The 16,125-nt window shown below is 39.3% G+C and overlaps 1 protein-coding gene across 14 annotated transcripts in view; it reads left to right on the forward strand.

Moving 5' to 3' along the window:
• The window catches only part of NCKAP5 (NCK associated protein 5), a 380,074-nt gene that overhangs the window by 166,928 nt on the left and 197,021 nt on the right, over window positions 1–16,125 (forward strand). The gene's annotated exons all lie outside the window — the stretch shown is intronic.

The following is a 16,125-nucleotide window of genomic DNA, read 5'->3' on the forward strand; positions in this document are numbered from 1 at the left end:
TAGATTTTAGATAGCTATTTTTGCATTTTTTATGCAATTTTGGACAGGTTATCATAATAATAATCAGTATGAGAATAGTTTATAAGGCTCTGTATTATCCAGTCTGTAATAGTGCTGTAATATCAGCTTTGCTTCCAACAACATCAAACAATATTTTGCTGTGGCTAATGTGCAGCAACGTCATAGATGTTGATAATTATGACTGGTGCCACTGACTAACCCTCTAAAAGTAGCATTTTGATTTTTTTTTGCTGCACTGGGATGGCGGCCAGTTGGCCTCTGAAGATAGTTTCCATAGCTACTGTCCTACAGAGAAAGAAAATGCTGCCACAGCATTTCTACTTTGCACCTTTATAGTTTTTATGCAAGCTGTCAAGACAATTAATTTTCATCAGATGTATTGGTTATTAGCTGTTGAAGGCAGGGGGGCACGGGCTGGTACATATGATGAAAAAGAGCATTGAACTAAGTAAAACATCAAGAGATTTCTTTATGTACACAATATGAATGCATTTCAGATTTACAAAATCCCATTACTGCAGCATCTGATATGCCAAAATGCAATCTATGCTCAAATGACAAGGTCCTGAGACTGCTCAACTTTATTTATGAGAATAAGCGAGCCTGGCACTGACTGCCACTGTTGTTTGTTGTTGGATGTTATGATCTAGATTTTTAATTCCTTTTAAAAATGAAGTGAAAAACAAAATCCTTGCCTCTCAGGAAAGCTCTCAACCTTTGCCTAGTTTAAAATAAAGACAATGTTACCTGCTTCTGTGCATAGAAGAGCATACAAAGGGCAGTAAATAATGGGGCAGTATGGTGTGTAACAGTGAGCACTGAGTATGAGATTATTTCTTGTGGTTGGCATGGGTAATGTCTTCATTTCTTTCAGCAATGGGGCTCAAGGCACGTTGTTTCAAAGTTGGGCTGGTTCGGGGAGTCATTAATGTGGTTCCATTACCACCTCAAACTGCACATTTCCTATGGAGTGCTGAGATAGAAGTAAGTATTTGAGTACTCAAATGGTAGTATTTGAGCAATTTGGGAAAATTTATGACACCTTTTTTCATTTTGCGTATAATAACAGGAAGGGTTCTGTCAGCTCTCTGCTGCTTTAATCTCTTCAGAGACTGTAATGTTGGCTTTCCCCAGGTTTGTCCTCTTCTGTGGTGTCCAGGGACAGTACACAGATGTTCCTGGATGGCTCTGTCCATAATTATTGACTTCAGGATCAAAACAAGTTTGCTTAGGAGAACCAGCACCGAAGCATGTGTATTAGACCTGCTGAGAACTCAATGAATTCAGCAGTGTTAAAACCCTCGTGAAAAGCAGAGTGCTTTGTGGAAATACAGAGGGAGAGGATGTGGAGGGAATTAATGCAGATATAGAGAAGATGGGCATTGGTGGTACAGTTAAATAGTTAAAGCATGGCTCTGGCCTTTAGTGGGACTGTTTGGTGGTTGGCCAAATTGGAAATTCCTGGGAAAATCCTCTGCCCATTGAGGAAGGAACAGATTTACAACCTAAATGAAAAAGTCCAGCCAGAGTGTGACAGTGTCTGGAGGTGTCTACTGAACAGGCTGAAAGTCTGAAGAGTCAGAGGGAATTTTGCTTTGTGGCAGAGACACCATTTTATTCCCCTCCCTTTGCATCACATCTCTCCCTGGGTGGTTTTTGGCTGGCCAGCTGGGCCCTGGCAGAGGGATGTGTGTCCTCCAGGGTGGCAGGAGGCGGTGGAGCAGAAGGACTGTCATTAAAAGCCCATCTGGGGGATTGTGGCTGGCCCTGGAGGAATGTCCCACAGGTCCTGCTGAGCCACTGGGGCTTCCAGCAGGTGCCTGAGTTGTCCTGCTGGCCCAGGGAGTGGGGCTGAGCCTCTGGCCTGCCAAGGGCTGGTGAGCCCCAGCTTGAAGTAATTTCTGAACCCTGCCGATCTCCAGCTCCAGTTATCCCACTCCGTCATTGTCCTGCCCTTAGAAATCCAGGCTGCTTGTTTGTCTGGGGTAACTCAGCTGATTAAATACATGTCAGTGGAAATGGGCTGAGTGAAACCAGCCATCTGGCTGCCTGTTTAAAGTGTTAAATTACTGCTTGGTATGATGGGCATCATTTTCTAGTGGTCTTAAATACTCTTCTTCATTAATACTTTTGAATATCAGTGCTTGTCTACACTGAGAAACATTTTCCTTGTAGAAGAAAAGTTCATTGGTATTGTTGCAGATAATGCTTCAAAAATATTGCTGCTTTTACAGAAAGCATGTCTTTGGGAAACTGTGTAGACTATGATCTGTGTACAGGGGAAAAGAGAAATTATTCCCCACCTATCTAGAAAATAAATTGTTTATCTGTTGTTTGCAGCTTTGAGAAATTGGAAGCTCAGGATTTTTAAACAAAGCCATAGTTTTATAGGTGCATACAGAAGCACTGTCTGTCTGTAGGTACAGTTTTTCATAATGGTTTCACAAGAGAGTGCTGGGGAAAGTACATCTTGATAGACCTCATATACCTTGAGAGTTTATCCTTTTCTATCCTTTCCTATCTTTATCTGAGACTGGGAAAAACCAGGAGTATGCTAACTTTATTACAGTGTAACACACTGGGTCGTTGTGGTGGTGCCAAGAGCTTTGCAGACAGGCCAGGGAAGAGCTGCTGGCGCTGGCTTTTCCTTTGTAGGGTAAGGGTTTTGGCTTTACCTTGCAGGGCAAGGCAACACCTCTGTGTCTGGGTCATGCCTGCTCACCAAAAATGTTTGATGAAGGGATGAATATATGGGTATTTTGTGCAGAAAGATATCCTAGCATTTTCTTTCCATGTGAAATTAGGTGATAACAGCCTTCAGTGTCAGCTGTGAAAACTGTTTTTGTGGGATGTGCAGTAATGAGCAGGTATAATAGGGAAAGATACACAACCTAAAAACATATGGGCTTTTTCTGCTTCACTAAAAAAATCCTTTACTTGTCTTCTAGATAACCTCCAAATGGCAGATGAAACTAATTAAGACAATATCTTGTTAAGGAAAATATGTCAACATGGAAGTGTCTCAGCGTATCAGAGTCTGCTGGTTCTTGCAGCCTGGTGAAAAAGGAGGAGCAATTCTATTTTGCTTTGGGGACTTTTGGGGAGGAAAGTGAACCTGAACATCTCTTAGATATTGATCCCCTGAGTTCTGACCCCCTGTGTAAAAACTTAGACCATTAGTAACATATATTTCTGTACAGACAAGTGCGTCCAGCTCTTTATGCACTCTTGTAAATCCCTGTGAAAAGCCACAGTTACAATATTGCTAATGAATCCAGGGAATGGAGGAGTTTGCTCCTGTTGATTTTCTCTAAGACAATTGCTGGTTATTGGGAGTGGATGTTAAAGTAGGTGCTTGTTGCAGCCTCATTCTGACCCTTTTATTATTAAAATAAGGTAAGGAAATAAAGGTAAGCTTAGGTTTAAGCAGAAAAACCTCAAGGTACCAATTTATGAACTTTGTTTCAATTTTGGTCTTATCTACTAAAGGCATGGCCTTGATGTGGGAGATTTACCTATGAAATTAATTACCTATTTTATATGTGTCTGTTTTAATTCCTACTCTAATAACCTGGATACTTAAAGTGTAGTTCTACTTTATGATCTCTAATATCAAAGAAATTTAAAATCAAGATTAGGGTCACTTACTTAATTGGAAAAGGCCCTTTATTGGATTTATTTTCTTGTTACAGCTTTTGACTGTGGGATTAAATTCTGAAATAATCAATACCTTGATTTGAAATGGAGCTTTTCCTGATTCTGTAAATGAAGTAATCCTTGTGGTGATGCTATGTGAGTGCTGTGTGATTTTTATTTTGCTTTCTGCCAAAGGTGATGTAGCTGGCTGTGGTGATGACTGTAATAAGTTATTTCAGAGCACAGTTCATTACCCAGATACAATGCATCTGCTGTGGAAAATGGCAAAGACCTTTATTCAAACATCAAATGATTTCAAAACATGGTTTTTTTTTTCTGAAACTGGAGAAATGTGGAATTGCCTAAGTGTCTGGTTGACATTTGAACCGCTGAAAGCATTTCCATTTTAATACTTCAGACAGTTAGTATTTCTTAATATACATTTAATGTGTTTGGAAATGCCTGAGCACTAACACATCTTAATCCTTATTCATCCATATCTTTTAAATTACTTGTTTTGTTTGCTGAAGTTGAACTTCAATTGAAGTTGATGCTATTTGAGCTCTGAGAAGCTGGCCTCATTCACAGAGCAGAGCTGGCTGCTGTCTTTGGGGAAAATTATTTGAAATGCCCCAGGAGGGTTTCATTTGTCTGGGGTTTCTTGAAGGTGTGTGATTCAGGTTCTAAACAGAAAGCCTTTTTATTTAGATTGTGTTTACTTAGAAAAGGATGACAGTACACTCTTTTTAATACCATTTTCAGTCACATAACAAATAACTGAAAAACTTTTAAGTAACAGTTCTGGCCCAAGCTTTGTTGAGCTACTAGCTGGAAGGACAGACAGTACTGAGCTTTCACCTGATAATGTTTTGGCATTTAATATTCAGAGAGCAGGGCTTGGAGAGGTACTGAGGCAAATTCAGGGTACCACATATTGAGTTTTTTGACTGAGCTCAGTAAAACAACTTGAACAACACATGTGGATCTTTATGCCTGTTGTACCTGTTGCTATTCAGTCTTCCCTGTTTTATTCCTAGTTGTGATTTGACAGTATGTGAATTTAAACACCTTCATAATATAGGAATACTGCCATCGCCCCGCTGATACGTGTGAATTTCATTTTCAGTGTTGTTAAGTGTTACACTGGTATATTATGTGGTAAAACTGTCATTGATAACTTAGTTTCTCCATCTCTACTTGAACATGTTGGAAAGCATTTTGCATGTATTGCCATATGCTGCTTCCATTATTTAAAGTGACAGCTGTAATTTCTCTGTTGGAATTAGGCTGTGTGCAGGGCTGTGTGCTCAGTACAAACACTGCTCCTTGAGGAGCTCTCTCAGGCTGGGCTGAGCTCCCTGTAGAGCCATGTCCTTTCAAAAAGCAAAGCTTTTCTTCTCCTCTTCTAGGTCTACTGAGACAGCAAACCTTGGGTTTGAGGTTTCAGTTAATCATCTAATTTGTCAAAACACATAATCAGCCAGAGGCCACTGCCTTTGACTTTATCTAGTTTTCTTTTATAGACAGAATGATAGAAGAAACAATTATATCATTAGCATGGAACTGATTTTATTACTATAAGGCTGCATGCATATGAATTTGTGTGTTGGGTTACTGAAGGATGTTTCAAAGTGATTTTCAGCATACTGCTTGTTTTCTTTCTGGCGTGGTGAGATGTGGTGTAGAGAACATTATTTTGTTTAAGGCACAGTGAAACATATTTCTTAGTCTGGGGGAGGACAGAAGGAAGTCTAGCAGTTTATAACTTTTTCCAAGGAAGTTTGTGTTACAGCATCACTTTAAATTAAAAAAGAAAAAAAAATCCTTCTTATTAACTTTCATCTGTTTTTCTCTTCACAAAACTGAAGCTTATCCAAGTCCACAGAAATTTATATGTAAGTCTGAATTTCGTTCTCTTTTGAAATCTTTGCATTCAGTAAAGAGAATCACATTCCTGAAACTGGAAACTAAGCGGCAATTATTGCCTGTTGGTAAATCTTTAATATGTTTGATGTAGACATTTAAGAAATGCTCTCAGAAAATAATTATCTCATTTATTTCATCTGTCACTTTCTGAGAATCCTATTGGAAGGCACCTGCAGGGGCTGTATCAAAAGTGCTGTATCCAAAAGTCTAATCTCACTGTTCAGATTATTTGATTTTCTGATGTGAAAAGAAACATCTTCTTGATGAGATGAGAAGACATTCTCTTGTATCTCAGGTGGGTTGGTAGAGGAGAGCAGGGATGGGTTACAACAGAAAACACTACTCCAGGGGCCAGATCTGAGTTTCAGCTCCTTTGGCCTTAAAATACAGACAGCTCCCAGCAGAAACCTGTCTCCTGACTGAATAGTAGTATTTCTGGGTCTTACCAGAACAGTATTCTTGAGGGTGCAAAATGAGATTACAAGAAAAAAACAAAAAGAAAACAATAAGTAAAGAAAACTACTCTTTCTGACCAGGTCTGATCCTTTTTTGTATTTTCTCTGTGAGTGGAAGGTCTTTGCTGATTTGTTAGTGATTTATACCAAAATATGTAAGTATTGAACAATTGTGTAAACACAAAAAAGTCAAGAGAAAGAGTTGTGAGCAGAGTGAGCACAGCATAAAAAATCACTTTGGTCTTGTTTCTTATCCACATGGTTTTTACAAGGTATTTCAGTGCTCAGTTAGAACAGGCCATGAGTGACATCCAAAAGGTTATGGAGTGTGCAATAAATATAGCTCAGAGAGAAAAAAGGCATAGCAAATGCTGCCTGTTAAGAAAACCATAAGTCCTCATGCTGTGGGCTTTCTGCATGGGTAGAAACACATCACACTGTGTAACACCTTCCTTTAAAAAGAGATTACAAAGGATACCAGGAATTGTTGCGATGATCTGGGAACAAAGGAGTGGAAAACAGAGGTAGGAGGTCAACCAGTAATGAAGCAAAATGAGGTATCTTCTTTGAACTGTAACAGCAAAAGTGAAAAGCTTTGTAGAGAGCAGGGAGGAAAATCTTTCCGAGCATTCTCACAAACAAATGAGAGCTGGGTGTATCTCTTGGGCAGAGCCAAAGGAAAGCTAGTTATGAAGAAAGCAGTGGGATCTGAAAGTTTGGTTGAACTTAGTATCCAACACAATGAATTTGGGGTTTGTGCCTTACATCCATTTTCCTTCAGTGTTGGGTTTCATCTTTTTTTTTGGTGTAAAAATGTATTCCTGCCTTAATTTCCTTCATATACAAGAGTTGGCTTAGAGGTGTGTTTCCGGGATCTGTGGTTTACAGACCCAGTTGTGTAGTCTTCATCACTCTTTAGGTATTCGTTGATTTTCTAAAGATGGTAGTTTACTACCAGGATGTGGAATCAGTACTTTGCATGAATGTTACCCACAGAATGTAAAAGTAATTTGGATTAGGACTGAGCAAATGCTTTCTGGTTCTGGTAAAAGGTTTGTGTGGAAGGAATAGGCGCTGTGAGAAGTCATAGTAGTGTACTGACATTTCTTGCTGTTAGTTTATGAAAAAATGTTTCCATGATTTTCAGCTTTATGTGAAACAAGAGTTCTGACTTCATTTTCATAGAGGACAACCATATAAATTTCAGCTAACACCCTCTCAGACAGCCTCAGGGGATAAGACGGAAGGAGTGAGAATTCTTCCGTGCTTTGATGCATTGGTTGGGAAAGTTACACTCCTGTTAAGTGTGATGCATTTTATGTTAATAAACAAAAGATCATTAACTGAAGACTGAAGTGCTGCCAATCCTGAATCTTTCATGAGGAATAAATTCTCATTAAAAACCCCTTAGGGAAATGCATGTCCTTTCAAAAGAATTTCCACAGCACATCATCCCCATGTGACAAATCTCCAGAGAAAAAATTTATATGAGGAAAAGTGATTGGGGGAATTTGTTAACTCAACTTCCAAGTCCTTTGTAAAAAGAAAACCTTGTTTGCTTGTTACTTCCTTTGTTTTTTATTTTCCAAGGTCGTCTTGTATCCAGACTCAGTGAAAACAATAATTCACTTCTGCTAGAAATGGCTGAAGGGGTTTGGGTCACAAACCAAAGAATTCATCATACAGCAGGAGATAAATATCTTCTGGATTCCAGATATTTACTTAATGAAAAATCCCCCAAAAATAAGTAAACCATACAGTAAAAATGGTATAAATCTGTATGCTGTAAGGATCTGATACTGCCTACTATCCGTAACACCCCAACCAGAAACACAAGGACTGAGACTCTATCTAGGCTAGAGAATAGCTTTACCTGGATTAAAACTGAACAGCAAACAGAGAGATGAGAATTTACACACTCACAAGCTGGGAAACACAGCTAAGAGCAACGGCACTGAGGAGGAACAGCTTTGCTTGCCCTAACAGGAATTCTGTGCATGACCTGCAGCTGTAGGCTGGTTTGAAATCTGGAGTAGAGCAGAAGTGCTGAACGATGTGCCCAGGGCAGGTGAGGTGGGAGAGCTGCCCTCACGCAGAGTGGTTGCTGTCTGGTCCTTGCTCTGTCACTTGCTTGAGTGTGCATTAAAAAAATAATCTTTTGATAGCTCTATGGGCAGAGCTTCTCCATTCACATCTCTGCTGTTGCTTTCAGTGTCACCAAGTCACAGAAATAAAAATCTGCCTCATCTGAAAGCCGCATCTGCTTCAGCAGCACCTTGCTTGTGTTGGTGGCTGATGTGTCACCAGGCCCGTGTGAGCTCTACTGAACGGCCCAATGTCACCAGCTTTGGTACTTCCAGCAAAGAGAGCTGGTGTTTTTGGGGATTAGGACCAAAAAAAGCATCTTGAGGGTGTGTGAAATGAAGAGTGGCAGTTTGTGTGTGTTGGGAATAAGAGGGATTAGAAGGTGGTGACTTACACCACTTGTCTCTCCCCATGGGCCAGACTTTCATGTAGCAATGACCCTGTGCTTCTTTCTTAACCCACTCTGAACTCAGCACTGTCAAGCTAAACTGGGAAGTTTGGAACAACCTTTATCATCTTATCACCTCACTTAAAGAGCTGGAGCTCCTGGACCATGTACTGCTGAGGGAGGGTCAGGTGAATTAGTCATGTACCTGAGGGACAATTTGCTTTTCACACTCGCCTGTACTGAAGAAAGTCCTAAGAATAATGTGTTGGCTCTGAGGATGCCATCAAGAAGCAGATAAACACTACAATATGTTTTAATTAGAAAAGTGCAAACTGAAGGCCTTGTGCTATGAAAGGATTCTCAGGAAGAAATTTGGTACCATTTAAGGGCTTTGATTAAACATGCTTTCATTAGTGTAAAATATTTTTTAAAAGTAGCCCCTGAGAAAAAGAGCAAGCAGTAATTCCCTTAGAAAAGAATGGGGATTTCTGTGCAACAGCTGCCTGTCTTATGATGTAAAGTTTTCTTATGCTGAATTAATATTCCATACTGATTTTTATTAGTCCTTTCCTTCTTTTTTTTGCTTTTTGAATGCTGAGGTTTTCAGTGATGATAATTCTTTGAGAACTTGGCAGCTTGCCTGATTGTACAAGCTCCCACTGAATGCTTCTTGGATTGCAACTTATCGGCAGAAATAATACAGCATTAAATATAAATACAAATATAAATATAAATATAAATATAAATATAAATATAAATATAAATATAAATATAAATATAAATATAAATATAAATATAAATATAAATATAAATGTAAATGTAAATACTACTGTTTATGTAGCATTAAAATTGATAAATCAGTCACTTATGTCAAAAAATTCCAAACTACAGCAGTCTGAATTTGTCAAATTGCTTTTGCTCTATACTTTAAGGAATGTATTTCAGAACAGAAACAATAAGGTTTACAGTTAATGTATCACTTTTAATAATAACAAATTTTGTGTGATGGATCCAGTGCCCATTTATTTTTAGCAGTGAGTTTTATTAGTTTCTCTGGAATATACTGAATCAAAAGGTTTAAACAGGGAGCAAATCCATGCAAAATTTGGCCGTGCTAAACCCTTAACTTTGCTTTCTGGTAAATGCAAGGTTTGCATAATGCATGGGCTATTTAATTTATAATGTGAAAACTTGTACTTTACATGTATTTCAGAGTTCAGTATTCTGGTGCTGTTCACTTGGTGTTTCTTGACACTTGGGTTTTGATGTTTCATACTTGAGGAGGTTGTGTTCATTCAAGTTGATAGGCAGGTGTAACTCCCTTGCCTGCTGCAATTTACTGCTCTGTGTTGGGGCTGTTTATTCAAAGTCTCTTATCTCCACTACTCTCTGCAGACTCTAGAGATGGTTAAGAAATGTGGGGTTTTCCCTCCATTTTTGTATTTCTAGAAAAACTTATTTTTGTCTTCTTTTGTCTGGAATCTCTGACCAAAAGAAAGGCTTCAGAGGAATATATCTGAAAAAAAGAATTGCAGTTGAATGCATATTCTCATGAATAATGGTCATAAAGTGAGATGTTCCAGGAGATTTGTAAAATGATTGCTTGGTATAATTCATAATTACCTCAGTGATTTGGCATTGTACCATACGGACATTAATCTTTTATCCTCCAACTGAATATGTGCATAATGGGGGGGGGAAAATCCCTTTTTCTTCCTATTTTTTTTTTGTTAGTCAAGAATCTGCTTTGATTGTGATGGTTGATACTACACCCATGTCTTGCTTAGTGGCTCTATTTCTTGTCATTCTAATTATTTTGCAGTTACTAATGAAAGTTATTAATAAAGTTATATCTAAAGCTTTTTCTCTTCACTTGATTTTTTTTTTTGCATCATCAAGGTTAAAAATCATTTTAATGTTCAAAAGAAAAAAAATTTACACTTTGGGTCTAGACCTCCTTAACTGTTTTTTTTGCCAAAATAGGTGCAAACTTTAAAGGTGGACAGTTTTGTGGAGTCAGTGCTAATAATGAAAGAAGACACTCCAACATTTATAAATAGATAAATAGATATATTTATAGATAGATATATTTAAAATGTTGTCTGAAATACCAATGAATTATTAAAGTTTGCTGCCTTGTACTCATAATATCAGTGCCGAAAAAGGAAATATCAATGAAATAATGAAGATCTAGTGTGAGAGAGGATGCTTGTGTTAAAAATGCATTTCTGCCCGCTCCCATGCTCATGCTCAGAGGAGGAGAATTTCCCTGCTCAGGTGCCCGTGCTGGGAGAGTAATTTGTCATGGAAACAATTCGGGGATAATCTGCCATGGACTCCTGATAACCTTTCCTTTCTAATTTCTTTGCCATAACTGTCTCACCTTTTAGCCAAAGACAGTGTTTTTGCTTTTATAATGAAGGCTCTGCCCTCATGATGTTCCTCTCTTTGCCTTCTCCTTTCTGACCTGTTCTCCCATGATTTCTTCCATGACATTTCTTTGGTATCTTGTTTGGATGCTTCTAGAAAGTAACTAGATGGTTGTCTTTGACCTTCTTCAGATTAATGTACATGAAAATCCACTGGAAATTGGTGAGGACCCCGTGAGGATTGCTGATCCTTATTTTAGATTATAGTTATATTTTTCTTTTTCCTTGCTGTTGGTGTCACCCAAAGAAAATACAGTTTAAGTAAGTTACTACCTGTTTTGCTTGTCCGGATTTGACAGAATCATGTCTCATAGAAGAGAAATTTAATGTAAATTGTATTTTCTGTTGGCTTATCTTTTATTACCAATAAGTTAGCAGTGAATAGGAGCTGCTCCTTGCTGGTGGCTCATGCTATCTTTCCTGCTTCTGCCTGACAGCATTAGTACTTCCATTATTGTAACTCCAGTCCTTGCGATTGTTGTAAAAGCAGTTAAATAAAGCCCGTACGTTGCTCAGCTTTAAATTTGCAATGAATATCTTTTTGTTGGGGATGACTCCTTTATTGGCAGACCTGGCTAAGGCACTGAGGCTCTGGAGCCCAGTTCCACAACGCTCTGACATTCAGGGAGCAGCGAGCACCGTCGCTCTGGGGGGAAGGAGCCTCGCCGCGCCCGCAGCCGGAGCTGAAAGAGGCGCGGGAGTTCACTGCAGCCATTCCACCCTCAGCTCTTCCCCTGTCACATCTCATCCATCCCATGGGGTCAAGCCTGGTCAGCACTCGGATGGGAAACTCCCTGGAAAACCAGGAGCTGGGGGAGGCTGGGCACAAACTGCATCTCTCTGCGCAAAGCAGCACCCTGCCCCAGGGTCAGTTGTTAGCTCCGTGCTATGTTTAATCCATGTTTGATGGGGTTTAGTTGTGTTTTTTTCTGGTTCGTTGGAAAAACAATGCTGTGGCTATAAATAATGATATAGGGGGGGAAAAGTTAAGGAGAAGTAATCAGGTGTGGTTCCAAGGCACAAGGAGGCTTTGCAAATTTGGGTTCTGAGTCTCTGTCAGTCTTCTGTTTGCTTTTTCTTCATGAGAACTAAGTGTTTATTCGCTTTCTGAATCTCACAGCAATAGTGTAGAGTGAAAACTTGGTTGGTATTTCTCTGCTCCAAAATAGCCTCCAGAAGGTATGGAAGGACTCACTGGAATATGACTTGGCCACAGTCACCAACAATAAAACATGTTCATTGTATTTCCAAAGCTTGACTTTGTCAGTGGTGATTTTATGGCTTTTCAAATAGTGAAAGTTATAAAATGACAAGGAAAGGTGGTCTTCACTTTGTGGTGCACGATGCTTCTAAATAAAATTGCTTCAGAGTGAAAAATTCCAAGACAGGATGGAACATGAAGAAAACACATTCCTGTTCTTGAATAAAAAGTGTGTAGAGAAACAAGTTAGTAACTTGGGAGTTTCATACCTATTGAATTTTTTTAATGCAGAGATATACTATACTAATAATTTACTTAGAAAATAGGAAAAGTTGGAAATCTTCATCAATGTTGACTCTTGTTGAAAACATAAGAGCTATGAATGCATGCTGGAAGGTTGTGGGGCTGATCAGGACAGGCAAGGGCAGTGTCAAGGTGGATGGAGCCCTTCTTCCAGGGAATCATGGGGCTTAAGGTTTGCTAAAGCATTAACTTAAGTTTCAGGTGATGTTTCTAAAATATTTCCCATTCTTTTTGAGTCTTGACTGTGTTATTCATTAAAGATAAAATTACATTTCATCATTAAACAGTACTTAATTACTGTTTACCACTGAAAATACATCCTGGTTCTGTATAGCTTAGGTCTTGACCAATGGACATACTGCAGCACAATTTTACTTTATTCAGAAGCTAATTTAAGTAATATATTTCTTTGTTAGATGGAGGTGCAGAGCCCTATATCTGAATCTCAGGTTTCCAAATGAAAATGAAGATCGAAGTTTGGGAAGCTGAAGTACACTGCTAGAGTTTTTGGGTTTATTGTATCCATCTACAGTAGCAATACAAAAAGAACAGCTGAGAAAAATGGAGCCTTTCATGGACCCACTGTGGCTTTTATTGTGGTGCTTGATCTGAGGAGATGTGTTAGTTACCACATCAGGAGAAGCATCAGCATGTGTTCAGAATTAGGGGATAATTCTGATAATTCTGATAATTCTGATAATTAGGTAGGGGCTTGTGCCTGAATAGACTTCCCTGCCTCTGTCCTGGTGGATGGGGAGAAGCTGCAGCAGTGCAGCTCTGTGCTGGAGCCCTGAGCTGTTACTGTCACCTGATACAAGATTTCTTTTGTCTGGACGTTGAATGACTCGAACCTGGTGGGAAAAGAGAGTGAAGGAGAAATTTTAGTTTAAGGAGGGTTCTGAATATGCCGAATTACTTAGCACATTTGTGTTTTTCTTGGACTAAATGGGCTTTCCTCAGACTGTTGTATTTTAGAACAAGCTACTGCAATATCTACCAGTGATACTGAGATTTGAAATGTATCTTTCTTCCATGCACACACTGACTACTTTTGTGCTTGGTTCCATCTGGAAAGGATATAATTGAATCCTTGTTTGGCTTCTTTAATTATTTCTTTGCAAAGTCCTTGGCTGGGGATTCTGCCACTTACAATACAAATGTTCAAACCTAAGAGCATAAATTGTGCTTTCAAAGAGCATTTTTGTAAACCTTTTATCATTTGGAGGCTTTTCAAAGGAGAACATGAGACCTCCTCAATGAACATGTTTTAATTTTTTAAATCCCCAGAGAAGATTTTGTTTCCTTGCAGGTTGGCTGTAGTTGCTAATTAACTTCCTTAATTAAACATGCTATAGGGATGAAACATGCTTGATTAAAAATAAATAAAACCATATAGCAACAAAGTGATGCTACTGTTTTTTCCTATTTAAAAGCTAAGATTAAAAAATGAGATTAACTTTGAAGCTGCATGTCAAATGTTCTTTGCATTTGAAACATCTGAAAGGCTAAAGCAGCTAAAATCTTATGGTTTTTGCAACTCAATCGTGGTAAATGTTTCTTCAGTAGTAACACCATGTTAAAAATGGGGGCTGAGAGTAGTCACTGAAGGTGCTGCCTTAATCAGAACTGACTGAGATGGTGGATAATAACCAGAGGGTGTATTTGGTCATCCTTAGACATGAAGGTCCTTGTTTTTTCCTGTCATCTATCTCATATGGAAACTTCCAACACTGCAAATTCGTTTTAAATGCTGTTGGCTTGTAGAGGCAGTCTGAGCACGTTCCTTGCCCTGCACACCGGCGTGTTTGTGTGGAGGTGGTGGGAAATGGCTCACAGCAGGCAGTGGGCCAAGTGCATCCCTGACTGAGCTCCCTGGAGCAGCCTCAGGGATGCCTGTGGTCCACAGGCATGCTGAGCTTCTGCCACTCAGCCTGTCCAGAGGAGGGAAACCATCTGATGGTCTGGCTGTGAGTCCACAGCTCCTTCACCTGGAGAGTGCAGGTGGGAGGGAGGAAGCAGGAGCACGAAGTTTGCTTGCCTCAAAGCTGACTATTTGTAGACAGTGTTGGAAAAGTTGGCTCTTCTCTACCCACTATGGCACTTTTTTCTCCTTCCTCTACATAATATTCAGGTTTCTTTTTCATTTTTTGCTATTGAAAAGTGGTTCTGTTCCTAACAGCAGCAATGCTATAAACAAAGTTTGAGAATGCCAGTCTTTGCTGTCCTTCACTGGGAAAATTGCTAAGAAAACCTTTTGGGAATGTCAGCCAGGATCTTCCCCTAGACAAGGAATACCTGGCATTGATGGAGGAGCCTTCTTTGTGAATGGACCTTGAGTGAAATTTATTCTCATAAAATTCCAGAAATGTGTAACTGATTCCACGGTGGAGTTAACATGGAATGAGGGAAATAGGAGTATTTCTGATGTAGGAGGCATAGCTAAAAATTCTTTCCAGACCATTGGCAGGAAGTGTATGGAGGAGTGGTTTGTGGGGGGTTTGTTTATTGTCCCCCCACCCCCCACATATTTTCTCATAAAATATCTTTAGGCATTTGTTTTGCAATTAAAAAGGTCAAAACCTCCTCAAAGGGAATACTTGCTTTTTCCACTAGAACATATTAGGGCACTGAAGCAGTGCAAAAATGCAAAGGGCTATTTCCAGCAGATGAACTAAACCCTAAAAATAGGATTAACCAGTTTTATAATTTGCCTGTGATAGTATCTGAGCAAGGAAGGGAGGGAGTGGTACGTGTAGTTTAGAAGATGAATTTAGGACACCTGTGTTAAGGCTCTTGATGCTGGACTAATGGCACTTCCCAATTTTCCAGAATTTTTCACATGTGCCAGAGAAGGTCTTGATATCACACTGGAGAAAACAAACACAATTTCTACAGGGCTGTGGCTGTATCATCTTCAACTTTTGCTGATATTCAGTGGTTTCAGCATCATCCCTGTTTACAGATCAGGATTTTGGCAATGCCTGGTGCTAATCTGATACCCACAGCTGTTGGCTGGATGGAGAATGCTGAGGGGTGCTCAGTGACCAGTACAGAGACTCAGCTTAAACACCGTGTCTTCTGCTGAAATGGAGAGGGGGCCTGGTGCAGTGACCCACTCTGAGCTGTGGCTGAGTGACAGGAGCACTGTCATTCCACAGGAATTAGGCAGGCACGTGCAGATTTTCCTCATCAGGAATGGTTCCTTAGAAATTATTTAAAGGCTATTTTTTTTTATGCAAGTTTGGGAATGAAATACCATAGAGCATCCAGTTTTCCATGCTGGATGAGACCCAGTCAATGATAGGAGCATTTTCAGAGCCTGGGTCCTACTTCTGCCCTGGCTTGGCACCTTTGCAGCTTTTTGGGGGATGGAGTTTCCCCAGGCCATACAATGGGAAATGATCTTTCTTTTTCTATGTATGCTAATCACTACTTTTCATTTCTTTCTTACAACTTTCCAGTGTACTTGAAAATGTGTTGTGGTTGCCAAATCCTTAATTAAACAAATTAATTATTAGTTGAGTCAAGCCAAACATTTGTATAAGGATCTTATATGAAAAAAGGCTAATTAAAAAAAATCTAATAATTCAGTAGTTGCAAAATGCATCACAGTGTGTTTATATATAGAATAGATGGTTTTAATTTCAATTTTATGCATATATTTATTGATGATGCAACAGC

The sequence above is a fragment of the Motacilla alba genome, chromosome 7 (assembly GCF_015832195.1).
Source record: "Motacilla alba alba isolate MOTALB_02 chromosome 7, Motacilla_alba_V1.0_pri, whole genome shotgun sequence".
Taxonomy (NCBI): Eukaryota; Metazoa; Chordata; class Aves; order Passeriformes; family Motacillidae; genus Motacilla; species Motacilla alba.